Raw genomic sequence first — 10,550 nt, 5'->3', positions numbered from 1 at the left:
ATAAGAATAGACCATTTATATAAATGGGATGAGCAAGATTTTTTTGTCAGATTCCGTTTGAGTAAAAACACGTTTAAAATTGTTTTAGAAATGGTTCAACAAAGAGTTACAACTGTCACACAAAGGTAAAACAAAAATCCAGGAACGTATTAAATTTGAATGTAATGAAAGTTATCATTGTATACGAAAAATGGTTATGAACTGAAACGATATGTCAGCCTAGCTGCCTTAGCTACGATATTTTAGATTTTAGTTTTTGGTGTAACTCTAAACAAAAAAAGACAGTAGATACATGAAATTTTCACTGGTTGTTTATATTAGCATTTTCTATACATGATACAATTTTCAAAATATTTTGATTTGTTTTGAACTATTTACAGAAATATTCAGTTTCCAATTCTTTTAGTTTTTTTTCTATAAATATCAATCACATTTTATTTGTTGGGCCAAAAAACTTGGAAATGTAATACAATGCTCCATGATATATTGTTACAGAAGCTGCTGAAAAATATTAAAAATACATAGTCACATTTTTTTTTTAATAAGCATTTAAAGTTCAAATTTTGACAAAATTTATCAAATCTAAAATTTAAAATTTATAAAATGTTAAATTTTTATAGCTAAGGAATGAAAAATTAAAATAAGATTCCCCGTAAATAGCAAAATAGGTTACCTATAATATATTATACAATATTATAGGTATATTATTTTATTCACAATAATATCATCAAATTATACTTTAGTATAGACTGACTGACTGTCTTCGCTTAGAATCGTTTTTCTTATCATTGAATTTAAATTTAACACAATCCATTACAGTGATCCGCTTGTAACCTAATGTACAGCAGAGCGACACCCACTTGCTCACTTTTATATTATTCAAATTATAATGATAGTAATTAGTTTTCTATTATTAATACAATAATTTGTATTAGTTTAATAACCATATTTCTACTAAAAATTACTTACTTTTACATTTTTTCCCTGTAATTACTAATTTTACATGTAGCTTAGGAATAGTAGTTTTATGTTCCTCAATTTCTAATTCAAATTTTATACTTTTATTAACACTGAGGTTTTATGCTTCAGACTCGTTTTTGATAAATGTTGGTGAATTGTTTGGTATTCATTACTCAACTGCATCAAATATAATAAAAAAAATGAATATTGCTCTAGCAAGCCTAAGACCACGTTTTATAAACATGCCCAACAATGCTATTGAAATTTCAGATCTTCAGACAAGATTTCATTTGAAAGCCAAATTTCCACGATGTATCGGAGCCATTGATTTTACGCATGTTAAAATATCATCACCAGGTGGCGATAATGCAGAGAATTACAGAAACAGGAAAAACTTTTTTTCCATTAATGTACAAACCATTTCAGACGATCAATTAATGATACGAGATATAGTTGCACGCTGGCCTGGGTCGTCACACGATTCAACTATATTTTTCAATTCTTCTATCTATAGACGTCTAGAAGCAAACGAATTTGGAAATGGTTTGATTGTTGGTGATGGTGGATATGCAGTGAAAAATTACTTATTGACACCTCTATTAAATCCACTCACAAGAGCTGAAAATTTATACCAAGAGTCCCAAATTCGAACTAGAAATGTTGTTGAACGATCCTATGGAGTTTGGAAAAGGAGATTTCCGGTATTATCATTAGGGATTCGTTTGGATTTAAGCAAAGTAGAAGCAATTATTGTAGCAACTGCTGTATTACATAATATTGCTATTCTACAAAAAGAAAAAATACCAGTTACTACAAATGATATTCAAGAACAAATCAATTTAGTAAATTCTGTCAACAATAATGTGACTAACGATAATATTAGAAATAATGCAAATGATAGAACAAGAAAGAATTTGATTAATAGACACTTTGGTGAAATGTGTTAAGTAGGTAATCTACAACTAGATTTTATTGTAAAAATTAGTTTTAAATGTATTTTGATATAATTCCATGATGATGTTATGACTTTATTATCATTAAATTTTAACAATCTGACTGTTGTCAACATTTAACATTCTTAAATTATGTGTACAATGTAAACAGTACATAATCAATAGTTTTAATCATTTATTATAGAATTATTTTTTTTTATTATAATATATAAACACTTTTCTTTTTAAATTCACTTTTCTTTGTTACTATAAATTGATATATAAATATAATATAATATCTATAAATAAACATTATAAACTGACTTATTATTTTAACTATAAAATTAACGTAAACAACATGAACAATATAAAATTAATTAACATAAACAGTCTTTTCTTTTTTAATGACATCAATTGATTTACTATTTTAACTATAAAATTAACATGAACAATATTTTCTTTTGTATTATAACATTAAGATAAATTCAATTTTCTTAAATAACTTAAGTTTCTTTGGATGCCAATTCCAGGGTTGCTACTCATTTTTTTCTTAAAAAAAGTGAGAATAGTGAGTATTATTAGTAATTAAGTGAGTAAAATTTTAGTAAAAAGTGAGTATTATTTTCATGTAGGTGAATTTTTTTAATCAAAAAAAAAAAAATACAACAGTTTTTAATATTTTCTTTTTTTACTGTTCATTATTAAAGTACATAAAGTTTGCAGGTTATAACATAATTATAGTCTTATAAGAACAATACCTATAACAATTGAATATACTAACCAACAAATATAATAATTATAATATATTAAAAAACTGGTTGAAAATTAATTAAGAGAAAACAATATTATAAACATATCATATAATTAAAACAAGTTAGGTTACCTTACCCAAATAATCCTTAAGTTTAAAGTTTAAAATTATGGTAATTTATATTTTTGGTATATCAACTAAAATTAAAATAACAAACATCACTTTTTTTGTAAATAAACAACTTTTATATAATATTAATAGGAAACTCAGTCATTTTTATCAGTCTTTTGCTTTTTAATAAAATTAGTAATTAGGCAGTTTTTTCTTTTTTCAATTTTTTTATATATGATACTTGTTTCTGATTCATTTTCTCGTTCTTCATTCCTTAATTTTGTTGCTGCTTCGATCATACTTTGGGCTATTTTTGCTTCAACAGCATTATTTTTATTAAGTGTTTTTTTTAATCTTTTATTTCCATCGTTTAATAATTGATCAGATGCTTTCTTTTGATTAATTTGAACGTTAACTGCAGACTTAAGCTGCCCTTCTAGATGTTGACTGTTGTATACTTTTTTTTGTTTTCTCTACTTCTGCCAGGTCTTTTTGTTTTTGTATTTCTTCATTCTCCCTTTGTTGTCTTAGCTGATTTGTTTCCTGTTCCAGTTTTTTTTTTTAATCTAAATAAGTCATATAATTTTGTCTAGCCATCTTTGCACTAACCATCAATTTTTTTGAAATGGGCACCAAGTCTGGACGGTTTTGATAAAACTGTAACCCTGACTTTATGTTTAGCCGAGCGTTTAACATCCGACAAGACATGGCTGTCTTATCATCTGTTAATACATTACCAGATACTGAAAATTGACGTTCAACATCAGCACTGCCATGTGATAATGTTAGGCTAGCAGTTACAACTTTACAAATATTTGGATATTTAACATTACCAAAACTATCCTGAATTTGTATTAATTGATTCCAGTAGTGATCTATGCGCATTTCACCACCTAATACATTGTTAAGATTTTAGCTTGAAATTTAGATTCACATCTAAGCAATCTCCACTCATCTGCTAAGACCCCTGGGTCAACTTCAAAAGGTAAATATGTAGATATCTTAACTACTTCTGAGCAACTTCTTTCAACTTGTAATTCAGTTGGCAATAAACAACGAAAATATTTTATTTTGGTAGCATGCAGAAATGAAGTTTTATTTAATATATGTTTTCCTGCTGATATGTAATGAGCTTGAACCGATTTCAAAAATAATAATTTGCATTTTTCTGATACCAATGATAAAATTGTTGATACTTGAATAGGAATTTCAATTAAATCAAATGATTTTAAATTATCATGGTCAAATAAAGAAGTATTATTGTTCCAGGTCTCCAATACTTCCGCCTAACAAATTTTTCCAGCAATTACTATGATGAGGTTACGCAATTCAGAGTGTAATACATGAATAAGAGGGCTCTTGACGTTGAAATATTAAAGTAAATTTTTGAAATATTTTAGCACTATTGATTATAAAAATTATTTCAGCTTTTACAGTTGGCTCATTCAAAACTTTATGAATTCTTAAATATTTAGGAGTCTTTATAAGTTCACTTCTATGTTGTGGTATAAATTTTTCAAAATAATATATGATTCCATCCCATTGTTCAACGAGTCGCTCAGCTGCTGGTCCTAATGTAAGCCAACGCGATTCACAATGTTTAATAAAACGATGTTTGGGTAAATTTTGTTTAATTTGGATGTCTGTAAAGTCTTCTAAACGTTTTGGCCAATCTTTAAAAAAATAATAAATACTTATTACCAAATCAGATATATCCGATCCAATGTGTTCCAAGCCTTTCACAAAAGCATTGTGCACAGTATGTATATTGCAAGACCCAATTTCAACTAGACCTTTTCCACGAAGTCACTTAATATTACTATTTATTATCCTTGATACTTTTTTATTTACATTCGGGCCATCTGATCCTAACATAAGCAGCTTTTCTTTTGGCAGATCTGCATTATCCAACGCTATCATTAAATACTCGATAATTTTTTCTGCAGTAGCGGAAGTTATGAAAAAAGTTTCTAAATGGACCACAATTATTTCATTTTTATTCTTACTCCAATAACGAATAGCAATCTGAAGTTCTTTTTTCTCTTCCGTATTTGTGGTCTCGTCGTACAACATTGTATAGTAGGAACTATGAATATCATCTATAACAATAGATTTAAAATATGGTCCTAAAGCATCAGATATTAAGTATGACATCTTAGAACGACCAAGACTGAACTGATCAGGAAAAGAGTCTGGAAACATAGATTTAAATATTTCACTCAAACCATCACATGAAGTAGCAGACATGTTACAAATTACACTTTTTATTGTCCAAATAATTTCTGCTTTAATTGCCTGCTCATTCTTACAATACATTTTAATGCCCAATGTGTATGTAAGGACGTTTTAGTGTTTTTCTCAGTAACACTATTTTCAATAGCATCAGTGTTAGTTTGTTTTGCTAAACTACCATACAAATGTAATTGCTTAGAACCCAATTTATCTATACATTGGGATTTATGTTTTTTTGTACTTGCATGCCGAGTCAGAGACTGAAAACCCTTGTTATCGCAGTTTATTGTGCAAGCACAAACAATACACAGTATGTTTGTTGTTTTTTCACATAATCTTGCCCATTCGCCGATTTTGAAACCACCACTATCAATTTTTTCAAACGATAATTTATTTATACTGCACTTCTTTGATTGACTCATCTTGAAATCTATAAAACACATAACTGTATATAACTTTAATTATATTTAACATTTACAAACAAATAATCAATTATTATTTAAGTGTTTCAAAACTATAGTAATAATAATAATATTCAGTAAGTACAGAAGAAGGATCAGCATACAGTTTATATAAAAAAATTGGTAAGTCATTTAAATATTTAATATTACACAATTGACAATGATTATTCCAAAATATTCAGTAGTCGGGAGTGAGTTTTGACCAAATGTCAAATCACTACATACTACAAATTACTAATTTCCAATATGAACATTTAAAAAAAATAACGATACCTAGTAAGAGCGAGCTAATTTTTGGGGGCAAGTAGTTGTAACGTTGGTGCGCTGCTACAAAAAACCTGTAGTGTCCCGATCACTGTTAATATTTAACTTAAACAGAAATTCTAAAACCTAAGCCCGAGAAAAAATGTAATTAAACAAGTTATTTTATTTAAAACTTCTTACAGATTATAACTAAATTTGCTAAACTTGATAATATTCTATAGGTACATTAAAATTAACCTATATGTATAACCATTGATTATAGAATAGACAGATAGCCCATGCAATGTTAATATTTGGTGACCATGCGTAGGATGCAACCACTATGGAGCGCTAGTGTAGTTGGGATGCAAGGAGGTGGTACCCCCATCATAGATGTTTGCCATGGATATGCGGGGAAGGGAAGAGGTGGCTTATCGCGAAGTGCCGATCTAAAAATAGAGTAATAATAAGAAACTGAAGATATACTGAAATGATTGGAAATAATAATTTTATTATATTATCATTTATTACTATCTTGTTCATTGTGGAACAACCGCCTTCCGAATTTTCTTGTTTTTTGAGTTTTAAGTTACAATTAAAAATTCTTAAACATGTCTGGAAATAAATGCCAATATTTAACTCTTTCCGGCACGGTGGGATATACACAGTCCCACCAAAAAAATAACCTTTCCGGCACGGTGGGACAAATAGTATACCACCTATAAAATATTTTTTTTTCTATTTTTAGTAGTTTGTTGGTTTTATTTAAGATATTTAATATGTTTTCCATTATATATGGCTCATTCGTGTACATTTCTAGAAGTCTACGATTATTAAATATCAGTTAATTAATTTTATCAAATTATTATATTTATAAATTTATTTTTAAAACTTAATGTTTAATTTTCTCCTTATCGAATCGACCGATTTGTATGATTTTTTTTTCATTTAGTTCTAAATATAATATGGTTTAATTTAATATTGGTTTTGATTAGCTATTCTAAATATATGGCCCAATATTTGTGCAATAATGAGCGTCCATTATATGTCCCACCGTGCAATAAGTGTTAGTCGCGTCAGTACACACTACACGTTTCGACGCCGCGCCGTAATCGTTATATACTCGCGAGTTTTGTTCATATCATTGTGTTTACGTGTTTGTAGTTTTAAAAGTACGCGTGATATTTTAAATATGTCTCGATTGGTAAAAGAAAGTGAAATAAATGACATTATTTTTGAAGATTTACCATCTGACGACGACAGTATTTCATCAGTAGACAACTCGGACGATGATGAAACATATTTCCCAAAGCTTTCTGTTCCAACCTGTCCACAATTTGTTGTAGTTGAATCGTCTAGTTCTTCAGATAACGAAGAAGAAGATGTTGAAATTTTTAACATTGAAGAAAATAGATCATATATTTTACCAAGTCCGAAAAAAACACGATCCAGTCGTAGAATAAATCAAATTGAAATAACAAATAATAAATATGTTACCAAAAACCACCGTACACTTTTTCCTCCTATTCAACAAAATTTTGAAATAAGAGAAAATGAAGAACTTGCTGTGCCTTTACCAGATGAAAATGGTACATTTCAACAAACCGAGTTTATTGAACCTATTTGGTCGAAAAAAAATAATATAAATATTGAAATTGTTCCATTTGACTGTTCACAAGGGCCAACTAATATTTTAGATACAATAAATGAAATTACTCCGCTGTCTGTATTTAAACTTTTAATCACAGATGAAATAATTAACTATATTACATTTCAAACAAATTTATATGCTAATCAAATTTACTTAAAAAATGGAAAACCTTACTCAGAAACAAATACTAATGAAATAAATGATTTTATTGGTTTGAATTTACTAATGGGTATAAAAAAACAATGCAGCTATCGGGATTACTGGTCTTCTGCTCCAGATTTACACGACGATTATATAAGTAATATTATGCCAGTGAATAGGTTTAGTTGGTTGTTATCACATTTACATCTGAACGACAATTCCGTAATTCCAAAAAAAGGAGACGCCAACTACGATAAATTGTACAAGATAAGGCCATTTCTCAATTTAATTTAAAAAAATAGTCAGGCAGTATACAATCCAAATAGAATAGTAGCTATAGATGAATCAATGATAAAATTTAAAGGCCGTCATTCGTCCAAACAATATATGCCTAAAAAACCCATAAAAAGAGGATATAAAGTATGGGCTTTGGCAGACAAGTACGGGTACCTTTGGAATTTTGATGTCTATACAGGAAAGTCTGGTGATACGGTAGAAAAAAATTTGGGAGCACGTGTAGTGAAAAACTTATCTGCACCACTTAAAAATAAAAACTATTTTTTATACTTTGAGAACTATTTCACTAGTTATCCGCTTATGTCGTACTTGAAATCAAATGGGATTTATGCTTGTGGAACAGTAAACATGACAAGAAAACATTTACCACAGCTAAAAGATGACAAGTCCTTAAAACAAGGGGAATATGATTGGAATACCGATCAATTTTCAATATCAATTATTAAATGGAAAGATAAACGATCAGTTAGTCTTTTATCTAATTTCCATAATCCAACTGACACTGATATTGTACCTAGGAGAGCTAAAGACGGAACTTTAACAATGATACCTTGCCCGAAAGTTTTAAAAGACTATAATGAAAACATGAATTGCGTCGATAAATTAGATCAAAACAAAAAGTCCTGCCAAATTGACCGCAAAAGCCAAAAATGGTGGCACCGTATATTTTTTCATTTCATCGATATAGCAGTTGTAAATGCACATGTTATATATACACAATCCACTGGAACAACAATAACTATGAAAAACTTCCGACGTGATATTTCAAGGGAGCTACTAAACAAAACAATAGTATGTAAACGTCAATCTAAAAGCACTAAAAAATCACCAGCGGAAATTAAAAAACACAAGCCTTTTGTACCTGACTCTCTTCGTTTGGAAAAATCAGCTCATCAACCGAAAATATCGACAAGAAGAAGATGTGCAAAATGCAGCACAAGAGAAAAAGAAGTTAGAACTGAGTGGATGTGTGCAGTATGTAACGTTCCACTTTGCATTACAAAAAACCGAAACTGTTTTGCTGATCATCATAAGTAAAACTGGTAAATAATTAGAATAAGATAATATAACTAAAATAGTTTAGAACAAAACTAAAAATATTTTTTTTTTCAGTTTGAAGTCAGTGCAAGCCAATAATGAAACATATAAACATATGAGCAAATATAATAGTAGTAGTAATAGTTTTTTTTTAATTAAAAACTGTATACAATTTTAATTTATTATTATTTACGATAAATCTGATAAAAAGTCTTGGAACTATGATTTGAAATAAGTTTTAATGTATTGATACATATTTTTTTTAATTTTAATATGATTTAGTTATATATTTATGTATAATATGAAAGGATTTGATTTTTTTTATTCAAATATATATAAAAGAGTAATAATAATTTTTTTTTTTATTTATTATTTTTAATTTATTTTACTAGGTAAGGTGTTCAATCAATGTGTATAAACCCGTATTCTATATTATTTGATTTTATCATAGTTAATAGTAGGAATGTATAGACCAATGATTCAATGTAGACAAAGAAAAAAAATGATCGAATCCTTAAATTCATTATACGAACAGGCACAGTGTGTGAGTAAATAAGAGCTCAGTATGTACGGTGGGATATACGTAATCCCACATATTGTAACTCCTGAGTTTCATAACTAAATTTTTTTTTTTTTTTGATAATTGTTTTAAACATATATATAAAAAAAAAAAATTAAAAAAAAAAAAATTAAATACACGTGCAACTAAGGTCTGAAAAACATACAAAAACCTGTGCATGAAAGACTTAAATTGTGGAAAATCAAAGAAAATGTTTCCAAATTTAAAAATGTATCGTTTTCCAAAAGATGATAGAAAAGAAGTATGGATAATACATTCAGGTGAGTAATTAATTTTAAATTTAAATTTTTCTGTACCATTGCGAATATTTATAATTTTTTTTTATATCTACACAGGAAACACAAGTTTGTTTTCTGTTGATCCAGATAAACTCCACAATAGGTACATTTGTCAAGAACATTTCCCACCCGAAAGCTTTGTACAAAATTTTACTCAAAATCGTTTGATAGATACTGCTATTCCATATAATTATCAATCTAAAACACAGCCATCTACATCATCAGGCATTAACCAGAATGATGAATCTCAGCAGGAGTATAATATAATGTCAACCCCGACTAAAACATATACACACTCAAAACCAGACATGGTAGAGTTAGTTTTTCCGAGCCCCCCTTCAACTTTTTCTACGCCTCAAAAAATTAAAATAACAAATATAATTGACATGCCTAGCCCAAATTTAAAAAGGAAATCTGATTTGATAGAAATAGATACACCTAGAAAAATCAATTTAAAACAAAAATTAAAACTAAAAAACAAATTAATTCATAATAAAATAACTCAAATTTCAAAATTAAAAAAAAGAGTTAAAACTTTTAAAACACATAATAATGCTAAGAATTCAATAAATATGCATAACTTTCCATCAATTAATTCTAAGGCAATGGTAACGATGCAATTAAAAGATAGGAGTCGTCCGTGGACATTAAATGAAAAAAATTTAGCTTTAAACTTATATTATAAATCACCAACAGCATATAAATTTTTACGTTCACAAAAAGTTAATTTACCTGGGCCATCAACTATTTGTCGTTGGATTGGTCAATCAAAATTCTTACCAGGTTTTAGTAAATTATTTTTCAGTCATATACAAAAAAAATTTGAGTCATCTGATTATAAAGAAAAAGCTTGCACTGTTTGTTTTGATGAAATG

The sequence above is a fragment of the Diuraphis noxia genome, unplaced genomic scaffold, assembly GCF_037042655.1.
Source record: "Diuraphis noxia isolate RWA-SAM2 unplaced genomic scaffold, SU_Dnox_SAM2 contig0001, whole genome shotgun sequence".
Taxonomy (NCBI): Eukaryota; Metazoa; Arthropoda; class Insecta; order Hemiptera; family Aphididae; genus Diuraphis; species Diuraphis noxia.
This window is presented reverse-complemented; position numbering follows the sequence as displayed.